Below are 17,990 nucleotides of genomic sequence, written 5' to 3' on the forward strand. Positions count from 1 at the left end.
CACATGGGGCTTTCCCCATGTGAAAGGACGCATTGCTGGAGTTGCGTCACTTTTGTGACACACCCCAGCAATGAATCACTTTTGCGCTTACAGATGCGTCAGAAATACTGACGTATCTGTAAGTCCTTGCGACATGATGCGTCATACATTAAATATCACGCATCATTGGTGTTGCAAGGAGTGCGCAGTGAAAAGTGACGCATCGCTGTTTTCACGCAGCGATGCGTCACTTTTCATAAATGAGGTCCCAAGGACGGGTGCTTCCATGAACGTGAGGGTAGGACTCACATGACTATATTGAGCTCCAATGAATTACACAGCACTCACGGAGTTTGCAGAAATCATACATTAAATGCAAGCGCATTTCAGCATTATATATATATATATATATATATATATATATATATATATATATATATATATATATATATATATATATATATATATATATATATATATATATATATATATATTATGCTCACATATTTTCAATTTTAAGCACTATTTTTCTCAAATGCTAATGCTGCTCCAGACATTGGTGGTTGCTCCTGCGTCCCAGCTGCTCCTCCCTCCCTTTTCACCTCTTAAGGGGGCCGCGCAGTGGCGTAGGAGCGACCTTTGACCCTGCTCGCAGGCAGGTCGCTCCCCGTGCCACCACACAGCTGCCAGCTGCCTTGTTTCCTCCTGCTGCCTGCCGCCGTCTTCCTGCTGCCTGCAGCCGTCTCCCTCTGCTTACTTCCCGCCGCTGTGTCCCTGCGGCCCCGTCCCCCTGATCTCCATTGGCCACCCTGCTCCCGCCTGCCATCTGCTACTCCCTCCCTTTCTACCTCTTATGGAGGCAGCACCAAAGGCAAGCCCGTCTGCGCCCATCCGTGCCTGGACCGCTCCTAGCGTCTGAACCCCTGGACCCCGCAAACGCCACAACACCAGACTCCGCTACAACGCCAGCACCCTCTACGCACTCAACGCCGGCTGAAACCACACCTGCTTCCAAGCCAGCCCGAAACCAACTCACAGACCTTTTTCCTGCCACACCTGCAGTTTCACCTGAGACAGAACCACCAAACCTCCAAGGACTGGACCCAACCACCTCCGCTGCATACTCCTCAACACCCGCTCCTCATGCAAACACGCTGTCGAGCTCTGGGATCTGCTTCACACCTGTGCCCCAGACGTGGCCTTCCTGCGAGAGACCTGGTGGAACGACTCCTCAGCGCTCAACATCGCCATAGCCATCCCAGACGGCTACAAGATCACCCGCAGGGATCGCGCCAACGGATCGGAGGAGGAATAGCCATCATCCACAAGTCCACCCTCAAGGTCGCCACCCATGCAGACGTCACCCTCAACACCGCCGAACATCTGCACTTCTGGATCCACACCGACACCAACACCACCCTCAGAAGAACACTCATCTACAGACCACCCGGACCCCGAGCTCAATTCAGTGACTCCATTGGCAACCTCGCCAGCACCCACGCACGCGGCTCCACGGACTACATCCTCCTCGGGGAACCTGAATTTCTACCTTGAGAACAACCACAGTGCCAACTCCGCTGTCCTGACAGGCAACCTCGCCAACCTCGGCCTCAGACAACTCGTCACCGCACCCACCCACACCACTGGCCACACAATGGACCCCATCTTCTCCACAGGCACCCACGTCTCCGTCGACCACACCACCGAACTCCAATGGACCAACCACCGCTGCATCCATTTCACCTTCAACAAACCAACCACGCACCACTGCACCCAACAGCTGCCTCACCGCTGCTGAAGCAAAGTCAAAGAAGACCACCTGATCACCACCCTCTCCCAGAACCCACCCACCGACCCCACCAACCCAGACGCCGCAGCCTGCAACCTCAGACAGTGGATCGATGACTGCACCAACACCCTCGCCCTACTCAAGAAACCCTCAAACAACCACGCCAGCAAAAGAGCCACCTGGTTCACCGACAAGCTGCAGACCTCCAAACGCGCCTGCCGGAAACTGGAGAAGATATAGCTCCATGAACGCACTCCGGACAACCACGCAGCCCGCAAGGACGTCACTCGCAGACATCACCACCTCATCAGAATAGCCAAGAGATCCTCCTTCAAAGACCCCCTGGATAACAACGCACACGACAGCAAAGAGCTCTTCAGCATTGTAAAGGAACTCTCTAACCCCAGCGCCAACGCCAACAACATACCGCCCTCACAAGAACTGTGCAACTCACTAGCCATCTTCTTCCACCGCAAGATCGAGGACATCCATGACAGCTTCAACACCATGAGTGCCCTGACTACGCCAGACCCCACCTCCGCTGTGAACACCACCAGCACCAACCGCCTGACCTCCTGGTCCAACGTCAACAACGACGAGACACGCAAGGTCATGAACTCCATCCACTCAGGATCTCCATCAGACCTGTGCCCACACCACGTATTCAACAAAGCAGACGTGCCATCGCACCCCAACTATAGAAGGTCATCAACATCTCCTTCAAAACAGCAACATTCCCAGAAAGTTGGAAACACGCCGAAATCAATGCCCTCCTCAAGAAGCCCAAGGCACACCCCAAGGACCTCAAGAACTTCCGGCCCATCTCCCTGCTCCCATTCCCTGCGAAGGTCATCAAGAAAATCGTCAACATGCAACTGGCTCGCCACCTCGAAGACAACAACATCTTCGACCCGTCCCAGTCCAGGTTCAGATGAAACCACAGCACGAGACAGCCCTCATCACCGCCACAGACGACATCAGGCGCCAACTAGACAATGGCGAAACATCAGCCCTCATCCTCCTGGACCTGTCACCCGCCTTCGACACGGTCTGCCATCGCACTCTAAAGACACACCTCCTAGAAGCCAGAATCCAAGAGAAGGCCCCTGACTGGACCACGTCCTTCCTCTCCAGCAGAACCCAGAGCGTCCGCCTCCGGCCCTTCCGATCCGAGGCCACCGACATCATCTGTGGTGTCCCCCAGGGCTCATCCCTCAGCCTGACGCTGTTCAATGTCTACATGGCCCACCTCGCACGAGTGGCCTGCCAACACAACCTCAACATCATCTCCTACGCCGACGACACTCAGCTCATCCTCTCCCTCACCAAGGACCCGCTCACCACCAAAACCAACCTCCACGAGGGAATGAAGGGCATCGCCGACTGGATGAAGAACAGCCGTCTGAAGCTGAACTCGGACAAGACGGAGGTACTCATTCTCGGACCCACCTCCTCAGCCTGGGACGACTCCTGGTGTCCGACCACCCTGGGAACATCACCGACACCCACCGACCATGCACGCAACCTAGGATTCATACTCAACTCCTCTCTCTCCATGTCTAAACAGGTCAACGCCGTCTCATCCTCCTGCTACAATAATCTCTGCATGCTCAACAGGATCTACAAATGGATCTTACCCGAAACAAGAAGAACGGTGACACAGGCCCTCGTCAGCAGAAGACTGGACTACGGCAACGTACTCTATGCAGTAATCCCAGCCAAACACCTAAGATGACTACAACGCATCCAAAACGCCTCCGCCCGACTGATCGCCAACGTCCCCCGCCGCAGCCACATCACCCCCCACCTGAGAGACCTACACTGGCTCCCCATCGACAAGCGGATCACCTTTAAGCTCCTCAACCACGCACATAAAGCACTCCACAACGCCGGACCATTCTACCTGAACTGCAGACTCAGCTTCTACACCCCCACCCACTAGGTCCGCTCCACTACCCTTGCCCTCGCCGCTGTCCCCCACATCCAACAAACAACCTCCGGTGGCAGATCCTTCTCCTACCTCGCCGCCAAGACCAGGAACACCCTCCATACCCACTTACGGCAGACCCAAGACCTACTCGCCTTCAGAAGACTCCTCAAGACCTGGCTCTTCGAGCAGTAGCGGCACCCCCTCTCTTCAGCGCCTTGAGACCCTCACGGGTAAGTAGCGCATTTTACAAGTACTCTGATTGATTGATTGTATGAAATGATTTGCTGCATGCTTTTAGCCTCTTTACATGTATGTACTAAATGGTTTCTGATTGTTTTATTCCTTCTGTATGCAAATAGTGGCTTATCCAGAGTTTCACTGCCCACTACATTTTAAGAACGACCAATTCCAATTAATCAAATTCTTTATTTCATTGCTCATATTCTTTTGTTTTTATCTCTAATACTTATCCTTTCCTCAAACAGACTTTTCCTGTTACCATATTTTGCTCCTTTGTAAGCTCTGATCATTAACCTCTTTGAGTAGCCCATTTCTAACAGTTTATCATGCAGTATCCTTGCATGTACCTAAAAATACTTCCTGACCATGCAGTTGTGGCGTGCCAGAGAAATTGGCCAAATGGCATATTTTCCTTTTTGGAACAGGGATGATCACTCGCTTAATGTCACATAGTGTTACAGTCTGTTGGCTTATAAATAACTCCTCCTCTAGTTTGCTTTCCTAAGTCTTAATTTTAATATCCAGAAAATTGCATTCACATTTATTATTTGACAAGGTACATTTAAGATTGGAGTCCCCATGATTTAACCACTCTATAAAGGTACATGGATCATCCCTTACTCCATGCCACACAAAGAACACATCGTCAATAAACAATGACCAATGTGTTATATTCTTGTAAAATGGGGCTATATCATTGTATATGTGTTAATTCTCGAATGCTCCTACATACAAGCATACCAGACTTGGGGCAAAGGTTACTCCCATACTGTTCCCTTTGATTTGACAATAGAAATCCGCATTGAACAATTATATATTGTTTTTTTAAATGGTTTTCACACACTCAGTGATAAAACTCATATGAAGAGAGATCTCCTTCTTCATCTTGGAATATCTGTCATATCATTTGTACTGTGTAATTTTGGGGAATGTTTGTATTCAAAACTTCTATATCTAATGAAACCAACCAATCATTATTAGGGTCAAACTCAATTCCCTCAATCTTATGTATCATGTGTCTTTTATGTATGATGTTTGTTTGCATACTAAGGGTCTCAGAGAGTAATCTATGTATTTGCTGATTGGTCCTGTCAATGAGCTTAGGCTAGATACTATAAGTCTCATAGGAGAGTCCCTTACATTTTTTGAACCTTTGGAAGACCATAAAGGGTCAGTAAGATTGGGTGGTCATTACAAAAGAATTTGTATTTTTCCTACCAGATCAGTTCATCTTATTTCACTAGTTTGAGAATACTTTGTACTTTACATGCCAAAGCTTTCCATCCTCTCTGCTTAACCTCCTATATTGGGCCTCAACATGCAAAAGAGCTTGCAATCTCCTGGTGTAATCTAGGTTATCCATAATTACTATATTTCCTCCTATATCTCTGGGCCTCATTGTGATATTATCACACCTTTTGAGTTGTTTAAGGGTTTTCCGATATTCCCTAGACAGGTGTTAATACCCTCAAACCTATTAGCCCTTTTTGAATCTCTGATGTTTTAGAAATGGAGGGTATAAGCGTTCTCAAATAACCATCAATTTCACTGGGTGAGTGGAATACGTGTGGGATGGCAAGTGCTTCAAAGGATTTTTTAATATAAGGCAGCCATTCAATCTTATCTCCATGATCTAGTTTAGTGCTCTCAGTGAGGAGTTTGCGAGAAAAGAATGTGAACGGAAAGCTCCAGATTTTTACCCACAATAAGTGTTGGACATTGTCAATGTAAGGGAGCCTAACCTCTGTGTGGGTGATAACGTTGGCAGTGCTTCTATGGACTGCCAGCAATCTGGTGAGGAATCTATTTTTGATGGTTCCGAGATGGCCACAATCCTCTTACCCCCAGACTCGAGTCACACAGTTGCCCGGTGATATACACTCAGCTTTATATAGGGAAATCAGCAATTTGATGAGATTTTGTTTACATTTCTTGGAGAATTTAAAAACGGTGTTGCCTGCGTTATTCATCTCTCTGAGCCTGGAGTTTGTCCTATTTAAAATGGCAGTCTACCAAGATCCCAAGATTATTAAAATGTGAAACTTTGCCGCTCGCAGCAGTTGTTCTCTACCTTCTTGGGTGTAGTATTTCCTGAAACCTTTGTGCTCACCCGTAACCTCTGGGACCGCAAGGAAGCCGACGCGGGATCGCGGGACTGCGAGGACCAGCATTCTCAGCTTCCCCACAGCTGGTGCCTCTTCCTGTAAGTCACTCGCCTGCCTGTTGTATATATTTACACCTCCACCATGCAACACGGGCGCGCCGGGCGAAGCCCGGGCCAAGGGTGGGCCGTTGTAGCCCGTTAGAACCCGAGTGAGACCAGGCCGGGCCCTCCCCCTTGGTCTTGCTTGGGTTTTTGTGGTCAAGGGACGAGCCTTTTTGCAACACGCAAGCGATCACAAACATTCACCCGAAGGATGGCTGGGCGGGAGAGCAGAAGAAATTTTACTACTACGGGCGGCTCTGTTACAGGTACTTTGGACAAATTCATCATTAGAGCCAATTCTGTACTGTCTCACGAGATAACTTTGCTGGAGCGATGACTCTCGCATGAGATTGTTACAGCCAAGAGATCGTCCCTGGGCCTCATTGGAGAAGCACGAACGCCAGAGAGAGTTTTACAGGCGATTGACATTGATGTCTCCGAGCCCGGCTCTATTGTTGCACCTATTTTAGCACCTAATGATCCCCTCTGTATAATGAATGGAGATTCCGCTTTATTACCTGTTCTCGAGAGCAATCTGCCCCCAAATTTGGCGTATATCTCGGCAGTTGCTAGTTCTGTTAGGCCAAATACTCGGCAGCTCAGGGGGAACCGGGAAGGGGCGATACCAAAAAGGAAACGCGGGGCACAAAATGCTGCAGGGAGAAAGTCCAAACTAGCCAAACACTCTAACTGCCCTGACCTGGGGGGGGGGGACGAGGAGATGAAGGACCCTATAGCTATTACTGTACCACCTATTCCCACAGTTCCCACCCCACCGCCCGCGCAGATTCAAGGGGATACAAGCATGAGTAAAACTTCTCGGGAAAGGGAGGACCCCTCACTAGCAAACTTGACCTCCCTTTTGAAAAAGATGCTCAATCCCTCAGCCAGACTCACTCAGATAGAGTCAAGGCTATCAAAAATAGAAAAGGTTGTAAAAGCTGCATCTGATAATCTGAAATTAGATAAACCGACAAAGGTGGGGGTCGGGGTCGTTAAAAATCAGGGGGGATGTCTTCCACGACCACAAATCTTGTACCAACTACTGGTCCCACTCCAGCGACCTCCTCCAATACCAATGCGACCCTTCCCGCTCCAGTTGGTGCCCCTCCAGCAGCCTCTCTGGCAACCCCTCTAGTAGCCAAGAATTCCATGCTAAACACCATTCCTGTAGCTCAAGATCGTAGTAATCCAATTGAGGGTTTGAGAATTGATTTACCGCCAGACGCAAGTCCTTTTGTAGTGGATCTAGCGGGGGTCCCCAAGCTAAACGATTCAGCCACAGAATCGTTTTTCTCTCTAAAAAAAAAAGTGGTGGACTGGTTGAACAAAAATAGACCCCCTCCCCCCCCCACCCCCCCCCCCCCAGGTCAGTAGTGAAATTCTGATGGTCGTGGGTGGGCACAACGACAAAAAATGTTAATGGTGATTGTATCCTGGTTAACTTCAGGGATCCTAGGACTGTCTCACATATATGTGATTGGCCTCATCGTAACCCATTGACTTCCATCTTGTCACTCCCATTAGCTTACTTTTATCCCCGCCTTCTTTACCAATCATTCCTGGGTCGGATGGGGATTGGACAAGAGTGGTATCAGGGAGGGCAAATAGGATGTGCAGGGACAGGCCCGTTCCACCCCCGCCTTCCCCAATATTTTCATAACAACTGTTTTAGCTGTTTGGATATGGTGGATTGACATAAATACAAGTCAGTGGCAGTCAAGAGACCAAGGCTGAGGGATGGTCCAAATTATTCGAGCATTATGTCTAACAGGATAGCCACGGATAATCAGGCGGTAAGGAGAATAGGGAGAAAGCGGGGTGTAAATAATTCACTAACCTCTGTAGTTTGGTCATCCTCCCCAAGCATTCCAGTTAACCCAACCGTTGATTCTGGCCAACAGAACAAACCTATCACAAGGGGAGTAACGTATAATGCCTCATTAATACCTGGGCCCTCAAGCGTTCAACAAGGACAGCCCTCATGCAAAGCTAACACAGGGACAATGACGATATTGTCATGGAACCTGGCAGGTCTGCCCAACAAAATGGCCTGTCCAGATTGGGGTTAGTTTATAGATAAGAATGACGTATGTCTCTTTCAGGAGGCATGGGCCAGAGAGGACCAATCTTGGAGTGGCTTTGCTTCATTTAATGTCCCGGTACAATGGGGGGGGGGGAGGGACGGCCGTCAGGGGGCCTCACCATCTGGGTGGGTTCACATCTGGGATGCAAGGCAAAGTTAGTGAACTCCCAGTCAGATGATGTTCAATGTGTAGTTCTTGAGTGGCCTAATGCCACCAAGCTAGCACTGGTCAAAGTCTACTCTAGACCTGTTAACATCACTAGCGAGTCAAGAACGATAGAGGAGCTGTCTTTACTTTTAGATGCAAACAAAACAGGTGATGGACAGAATGTGGATCAATGTCACACATTCACCCCAACTCCAAAGATCTGGGCCCAAATCCATCGTTTTTTTGCACTCCACACCACCCTTTGTTAGACAATGGCGATATGCAAATCAGCTCTGACCCTGTGCCCCATGGGAACAGTCCAGTCCGAACTACAATAGCCATGTCCTTCCCAGAACGGAATCAAGCATCCGAGGACCGGACCGGTTTCGAGGTAACACCTCTCATCAGCCCGGCTAGCTTGACTCCAGTGGTGTGGAGTGCCTGGGACCCACGTCTGAGCATCCCCAGCGCACTTATGGCGGTAATTGCAAACAAAACAAGTGATGGACAGAATGTGGATCAATGTCACACATTCACCCCAGTCCAAAGATCTGGGCCCAAATCCATCGTTTTTTTGCACTCCACACCACCCTGGGTTAGACAATGGCGATATGCAAATCAGCTCTGACCCTGTGCCCCATGGGAACAGTCCAGTCCGAACTACAATAGCCATGTCCTTCCCAGAACGGAATCAAGCATCCGAGGACCGGACCGGTTTCGAGGTAACTACTTTTAGATGCCATCCCTTGTGATACACCGCTTGTGGTTGGGGGCGATCTGAATTGCCAGTTCGAGCCCCAGGCTGGTCTGAGGGACGGGGCACTATAAGCAGAGGATAACTATTGGCGAATACCCGGTACTGCAGCCCCCTTGCCTAGGTCATGGACTCCCCTGGCTGTACAAATTACAGCGCTTACGCTTTACCATTCGATTAGGGCCCGTAATGGCCATGTGCAATCTGATATCGCTCCAAAATGCACATTTAATAAGTATGGTAGGAGTCACGGCTGGACTATATTATGGTCAAGACCAGTCTCTGGCCCAGAGTTATTGATTTTTCAGTCAGACCCAAAGTAGAGAGCGACCATAACGCGTTGGTTCTGGAACTATCTTCTCCCGGACTGGGGACGGACTCACATAACAGGTGCAATGATCAGGACATGAGGGTGACCCTATGAAATCATATACGTAGAGTCAGGTGGGATAAGTTAGTTACCCACCCCGGAGACGTCTGTAAACTATATGCACTGACGGTCCCAGTTTTGGAAAAGGTGGGCGTTTTATTTGTGCAACCTTCATTCTCACAACAGTATGCTGAGCTCTTGGCTCTTCACAAGGACTTAACGTGTAGACTGGCCGATACATTGAATCCTCGTGTGACCAAGAGAGGCATAAGGAGGAATAGAACATCTTGGTATAATGCGGTGCGCAGTAAGGCTAAAGCGGAGCTACTCCTGGCTTTGAAGCAAAATAGTAACAAGACTTTAATTCGAGCTAGGAGACTATAGTATAAGCGTATAACTAGCTCTGCCAAAAAAGAATGGGATCAAGACAAGTGGGATACTGAAAGCAAAACCTGCTGCACACTTATATAAAAGTCCAAGCAAAACAGATGCCTCAATGGACATAAAAGTTAAAATTTCATGGGCGAAGGAGTGGACCACCAGTGTTTCGGTTCCTCTTTTATTGTTCATAGATAGCTAGCCGACACGTGTTTCATCGCAAGAAAACACACTATTTCCGCGACTCCTCAGGGCTGGGGAGGATACAAAATAGTGGATGGAGTACATGGTAATTTGACAATAAAATGCTTTAAATGGTGACTGTATATGGTGAAAAAAGTGAAAGGTGGGTGAATTGTGAATAGTAAACAGTAACACAGTAGTGGATGCACACAACACCAACCCTGGTACCGGTGTGATCGTTGTCATGGTAAGTACAGGGAGGGAAGTGGGTCGACGGTGGATATACATTTGTGGTATCTTCATCGATTATCAAATTCACATGTTGATAATACGTTTATTAAAGTGACGCAATTGAGGGTGGATTTGTAAGGGCGTGGGAATCCTCGATGCTAGTGGAGGTTATACAGTGGGAGAACAGAATATAAAAAAGAATGGAAATCAAGCCCTTGGGATTTAACTGGGAGTGTGCATCCTACCTGAAGGTAATGGATATGAAACCACAGGTCTGTAATGCAACAAAGGGGGAAAAGGGGAAACAGAGACAAAGGGAAACATAAGGATGTGTTCTACGGGTGGTAGTTGGGGAAATCACACACAATAGAAAATGCGCCCCAATTGGGAGAACATTAATTGCGACGTGATTAAAGAGAAAGAATCTCACCGCGGTGCCGGTGATAAGTCCGACCCGGCTCCGCTCGAGACCGGGTTTTAGTATCCGTCAGAATACGAGTTGCGTGGATTCAGAAGTACTGTTCTCCAGCGGATATGTGGAGATACTGTGAAGACAAGTCGACCGTATAAGGTTCTAGTTCGTGGAGTTTAAAGTTAGCATTTTTTATTTTTTATATTCTAGAACCTCATAGAACAAAAAGTGGGTTATTGTGTGACTCACCTTTGATAAATGGTGTTGCTAAGTAATACAATCCTCAGGGTGAGTAACTCTGGAGTATGTCTTTGTCCATGTATTTAAAACGCGGGCAGTGTAGAGACTTCTAAGGTAAATAGTCCCTGAGGTGGTAATCAATATGCCACAAAGAAAGTCCACGTGGAAAATAAATGTAAGGGAAAAGAAATGGGGGAAAAGAAAAAGAAAGTCGAAATGTAAATTAGGCGGCTGTTATTACTTCACATTCCTAAAGAATTGGTTAGTGAACGTGTAGTCACTTATTTTGTCTTGGGTTTCAAATACATTCTAGTGAGGTTATGAATATTAAATAAGGGATATATTACGAGAATGGATCTGTGTAGCAATGAGGGAACTGATTACAGGGTGTATTTAGTTCACTTCCGGGTGCTTTGACACGTGACCGCACCCGGAACCGTAATGCAAACCCGAGCGACATCGCCGTGGACTTACTCCCCGCACTACGGGTAAGATACTTCGCCTTGTAAAGTCGTTTTCGTGCTAAAAGGGAAATAATTAGTGGAGGTATACCGCAACCCAGGTCATAGGAGGTGTAACGCACGCTTTTACCTGATTGTACCGATCAGTACCGCGCACAACATACACTGTTGGCGTTTCGTTTCTCACGTACTTCGGGTGAGAAATCAGTTCCCTCATTGCTACACAGATCCTTAGATATTGAGCCAACGCTCATACCGATCAGGACCGCCCACGGCTATTCACTGTTGGGGCATTATATTACACATATATTTTTCATGCACTATGGGTAAGAACAATACTTCCCTTTGTGATATACAGATCTATAGATACTGAGTTGCCCTTAGCGGCTCGCTTTAAGGAGCTGAGATAAGTCAGGGATCTGTTTACCTTACTAATTAGATAGATTTCTACATGTTTAGTTTTAATCTGGCCATCAGCAACCACTTACGCTCTGGCATTCTCGTATTATATCCCTTATTTAATATTCATAACCTCACTAGAATGTATTTGAAACCCAAGACAAAATAAGTGACTACACGTTCACTAACCAATTATTTAGGAATGTGAAGTAATAACAGCCGCCTAATTTACATTTCGACTTTCTTTTTCTTTTCCCCCATTTCTTTTCCCTTATATTTATTTTCCACGTGGACTTTCTTTGTGGCATATTGATTACCACCTCAGGGACTATTTACCTTAGAAGTCTCTACACTGCCCGCGTTTTAAATACATGGACAAAGACATACTCCAGAGTTACTCACCCTGAGGATTGTATTACTTAGCAACACCGTTTATCAAAGGTGAGTCACACAATAACCCACTTTTTGTTCTATGAGGTTCTAGAATATAAAAAATAAAAAATGCTAACTTTAAACTCCACGAACTAGAACCTTATACGGTCGACTTGTCTTCACAGTATCTCCACATATCCGCTGGAGAACAGTACTTCTGAATCCCCGCAACTCGTATTCTGACGGATACTAAAACCCGGTCTCGAGCGGAGCCGGGTCGGAATTATCACCGGCACCGCGGTGAGATTCTTTCTCTTTAATCACGTCGCAATTAATGTTCTCCCAATTGGGGCGCGTTTTCTATTGTGTGTGATTTACCCAACTACCACCCGTAGAACACATCCTTATGTTTCCCTTTGTCTCTGTTTCCCCTTTTCCCCCTTTGTGGCATTACAGACCTGTGGTTTCATATCCATTACCTTCAGGTAGGATGCACACACCCAGTTAAATCCCAAGGGCTTGATTTCCATTCTTTTTTATATTCTGTTCTCCCACAGTATAACTTCCACTAGCATCTAGGATTCCCATGCCCTTACAAATCCACCCTCCATTGCGTCACTTTACTAAACGTATTATCAACATGTGAGTTTTGATAATCGATGAAGATACCACAAATATATATCCACCGTTGACCCACTTCCCTCCCTGCACTTACCATGACGACGATCACACCGGTACCAGGGTTGGTGTTGTGTGCATCCACTACTGTGTTACTGTTTACCATTCACAAATCACCCACCTTTCACTTTTTTCACCATATACAGTCAAGTCAAGTCAAGTCAAGTCATAAAATTTATATAGCGCACTACATACCCAGAGGGTTTCAAGGCGCTTGGGAAGGGGAGGATGATTATTTGTCAAAAATCCACGTTTTAAGCTGTTTTCTGAACGCTAGGTGATTCTGGGTGAGGCGAAGGTAAGCGGGGAGTGAGTTCCATGTTCTGGCAGCCAGGTATGAAAAGGATCTGCCTCCCATGGTGGTCCTGTTGATGCGAGGTACAGTGGCGAGGGCTTGGCTGGAAGAGCGAAGTTGGCGGGAGGGGGTGTAGAAGGACAGTCGAGAGTTGAGGCAATCTGGTCCGATGTCGTAGAGTGATTTGTGTGCGTGGGTAAGCAGACGGAAAGTAATCCTCTTATTGACGGGTAGCCAGTGGAGGTCCTTGAGGTGACCAGAGATGTGTTCGTTGCGTGGGATGTCTAATATGAGTCTGGCTGAGGCGTTTTGGATTCGTTGTAGTTTCTTCTGGAGTTTAGCGGTGGTACCTGCGTAGAGGGTGTTTCCGTAGTCCAGTCGGCTCGTGACCAGGGCATGGGTGACTGTTTTCCTTGTTTCGGTGGGGATCCAGCGAAAAGTTTTTCTGAGCATGCGAAGAATGTTAAAGCAGGAAGAGGATACGGCGCCTACTTGTCTGTTCATAGAGAGTGAAGAATCCAGGATGACGCCAAGGTTCCGTGCGTGGTCTGTCGGGATGGGTGCATTTCCGAGGGCTTCCGGCCACCAGGAGTCGTCCCATGCAGAGGGGGATTTACCTAAGATGAGGACTTCTGTTTTGTCTGAGTTCAGTTTCAGACGGCTTTGTTTCATCCATTCGGCGACTTCTTTCATTCCTTCGTGTAGGTTAGTTTTGGCGGTGCTGGGGTCCTTGGTGAGAGATAGGATCAGTTGAGTGTCATCCGCGTAAGAGATGATGTTGAGGTTGTGTTGGCGGGCGATGGTCGCGAGGGGGCTCATGTATACGTTGAAGAGGGTGGGGCTGAGTGAAGATCCTTGTGGTACGCCGCAGATGATTTCAGAGGCTTCGGACTTGAATGGTGGGAGGCGGACTCTCTGGGTTCTTCCGGTGAAGAACGAGGTGATCCATTCCAGTGCCATTCCTTGGATTCCGATGTTTCTGAGGCGTTGTAAAAGGGTGCTGTGGCAGACTGTGTCGAAGGCTGCAGAGAGGTCGAGCAGGATGAGGGCGACTGTGTCTCCATTGTCCAGTAGGGTTCGAATGTGGTCTGTTGCTGCGATGAGGGCGGTCTCAGTGCTGTGTTTGGCTCGGAAGCCAGATTGTGAGGGGTCGAGTGATTTGTTGGCTTCGAGGAAGGCGGCAAGCTGGTTGTTGACAGCTTTCTCGATGACTTTGGCCAGGAATGGAAGAAGCGAGATGGGGCGGTAGTTTTTGAGTTCGGTGGGGTCTGCTGTTGGTTTTTTCAGAAGGGCGGTGAGTTTAGCGTGTTTCCAGTCTTCTGGGAAGGTAGCGGAGTTGAAGGAACAGTTGATGACGTCTCGGAGGTGCGGAGCTATGACGGAGTCTGCTTTGTTGAAGATGTGGTGAGGGCATGGGTCTGTGGGGGATCCAGAGTGGATGGAATTCATCAGGCGGATGGTGTCCTCAGTGGAGATTGGGTTCCAGGCGTTAAGGGTGTTAACGAGGGGAAGATGGTCGGCTGATGGTAGGGTGGGTTGGCTTCCGGGTTGGTTGTCAAAGCTGTTGTGGATGTCAGCAATCTTGTTGTGGAAAAAAGAGGCTAGGGAATCGCAGAGGGTTTGAGAGGGGGTGATGTCGTTGGAGTTGGCCGAGGGGTTGGAAAATTCCTTGACGATGTTGAAAAGTTCCTTGCTGTTGTGGGCGTTGTTGTCAAGTCGATCCTTGAATGCTGTTTTCTTGGCTTTTCGGATCAGTTGGTGGTGAGTACGGATGGCGCTTTTGAAGGCGTCTTTGGTGTTTTATTGTCAAATTACCATGTACTCCATCCGCTATTTTGTATCCTCCCCAGCCCTGAGGAGTCGCGGAAATAGTGTGTTTTCTTGCGACGAACACGTGTCGGCTGGCTATCTATGAACAATAAAAGAGGAACCGAAACACTGGTGGTCCACTCCATCGCCCATGAAATTTGAACTTTTATGTCCATTGAGGCATCTGTTTTGCTTGGACTTTTATATAAGTGTGCAGTAGGTTTTGCTTTCATTATATTTAGTTTGTCCTCTAAGCACATTTTGAGGGGTTACAGGGACTTGCCCCTTACCTGCATGCACCTTCTGCCTTACAGCATTTCTCCTGCGCGTTACCTGAGCAGTGCGCCCAGTATTTCCCTCAAACCTAAAACCCTGTTCTCTGTTGTTTTAAGAAAAGTGGGATAACTTAACCTTCTCCTTGGCACGCAGAGACGCACGCAAATTTTGGGCAATCGTGAACACTACGTCCGAAGTTCCGAGTTCGGAAATAGAGCCAAATATAGCAGCCGAAGTGTGGGAGGACCATTTCCGGGCATTGTATGCTGGGGAGAATGGCGAGTCAAGGGGGGACTCAAGGGTGATGTGCACACACCTGACTCAACAATCCCAAGTGATTGATTTTACCAATGAAGAGGTCTGTGCTGCAATATCCAAACTTGTGACTGGAAAGGCCCCGTGCCGGACAAGCTCCCGGGTGATCTTTTCAAGCATGAATTGGCCATATGGGCTCCATACCTCGCAGTTATTTTTAATGCAATATTAAGGGGAATGGCGGTACCCTGTACTTGGCTGGGCGCAGAGATTGTCCCAATATTCAAGAAGGGCTCTCCTCTGCTCCCAGCCAACTACAGGCCTATCAGTCTTATTGACGTACCGCAGAAGATTTTTGCAAGGTTAATTCTGGGGCTGCCTCAAGATTGGAAAGATGATAACTCAATCCTGAGTCCCTTCCAGGTGGGGTTCAGAAAAAACACATCTACTATGGACCAAATCGCCTGAAACTGCTATTCTGGAAAACTGTCAGGATTGAGGGTGGGGCGCCATACACGGTTTTCATGGATCTGCGTGCCGCTTTAGACCTGGTCCCACGAGGTAAACTTTGGGCGGTTCTACACGAGCTTGCCATCCCTCCCCAACTACTGAACATTTTGATGAGGCTACACGAAAAGAACTATGCCCGGGTTAGGTATGGGAAAAACGGTCTGCTGTCCTCAAGTTTCCCTGTTGACAGAGGGGTAAGGCAGGGGTGCGTTTTTGGCACCTACCCTGTTCTGCCTCTAGGTCAACGTATTAATTGCCCATCTTAATTGCGTACTAAATACGGACGCACCGAGGCTGGCCGGTAGGAGGGTGCCTGCGATTATGTTTGCAGATGACACCCTCCTGCTTTCAAGGTCTCCAATGGGAATGCAACGGGTGTTACATGGCTTCGCGGCATTCTGCCTGGAACAGGGGTTGGAAATCAATGCTTTAACAACCAAATTTTTGATTTTTAACCCCCCGTCAACCACTCGACCACCCCCTAGTATTGGCTCCGTAAGATTAGAGCGGGTGTAGACTTTTGAGTATTTAGGGGTAACCATGAATGAGAACATGACCTGGGAGCCCCACCAAATTAAATCGCAGCTCAAACTCGCCCAGCTACTGGGGGAATTGTGAAGCTTTACTAGACATCTACCTACAAACCCATTGGACCACCTCTGGAGATATACAAAATGCAGGCAAGGGGGGCGGTTCTCTATGGCGGGGAACTTTGGGGATACTCATGTAGGCCGGAGATCACCGTCACTGAGAACAAATTCCTTAGACAACTTTTGGCGTTGCCATCAAGCACTCCTCTCTTATCCTTATGGCTCGATTTAGGTATCAAATCGATAGAGGAGGAACTGGGCCTCAAACCACTGAGATTTTGGCAGAGACTGTGGACGACGCCCGAGCTCCTTAATTACAGGCAGGAACTCCAGGAAATTCTACGCCTACAAAACCTTGGAAGAATCCCCTGGCTTATGATTATCAAGAGAGAATGTGGAAGGCTGGGGATACCTTTGTTGTGGTCCGACCCTGAAACAGCATGCAATGCCATATCACGCAAGAATCTGGCCACACTTTATTATGACAGCAAACTTTCTGCGGTTTTCCATAAATCAAAGAGCGGCACCCTGACAGAGTCTTTTATAAAAGTTAAAGACTTCTATCAGTTTAAAGCCGCTTTTGATAATATTTTCCCAATTTTAACAAGAAAACTATATCTACAATGGAGATATGGCACGCTACCAGTTAGAGCTTTTACCAGTAAATGGGCCCTATCTACAGTGAAAAATTGCCCTGGTTGTACATATGAGTCTGAAAGCGATTGACATGGCTTGGTAGTTCGGACTGGACTGTTCCCATGAGGCACAGGGTCAGAGCTGATTTGCATATAGCCAGTGTCTAACCCAGGATGGTGTGGAGTGCAAAAAAACGATGGATTTAGGCCCAGATCCTTGTACTGGGGTGAATGTATGACATTCTTCTACATTCTGTCCATCAACTGTGTTTTTTGCAATTTTCACCCCTAGTGTGCTGGGTATACTCAGACGTGAGTCTCAGGCTCTCCACACCACTGGAGTCAAGCTATCCAGGCTGATGAAGGCTGATAGCCACAAACCGGTCCTTGGATGCTTGATTCCGGTCTGGGAAAGACATGGCTTGGTAGTTCGGACTGGACTGTTCCCATGAGGCACAGGGTCAGAGCTGATTTGCATATAGCCAGTGTCTAACCCAGGGTGGTGTGGAGTGCAAAAAAACGATGGATTTAGGCCCAGATCCTTGTACTGGGGTGAATGTATGACATTGTTCTACATTCTGTCCATCAACTGTGTTTTTTGCAATTTTCACCCCGAGTGTGCTGGATATACTCAGAAGTGAGTCCCAGGCTCTCCACACCACTGGAGTCAAGCTATCCAGGCTGATGAAGGCTGATAGCCAGAAACCGGTCCTTGGATGCTTGATTCTGGTCTGAGAAAGACATGGCTTGGTAATTCGGACTGG

This window comes from Lissotriton vulgaris, chromosome 5 (assembly GCF_964263255.1).
Source record: "Lissotriton vulgaris chromosome 5, aLisVul1.2, whole genome shotgun sequence".
Taxonomy (NCBI): domain Eukaryota; kingdom Metazoa; phylum Chordata; class Amphibia; order Caudata; family Salamandridae; genus Lissotriton; species Lissotriton vulgaris.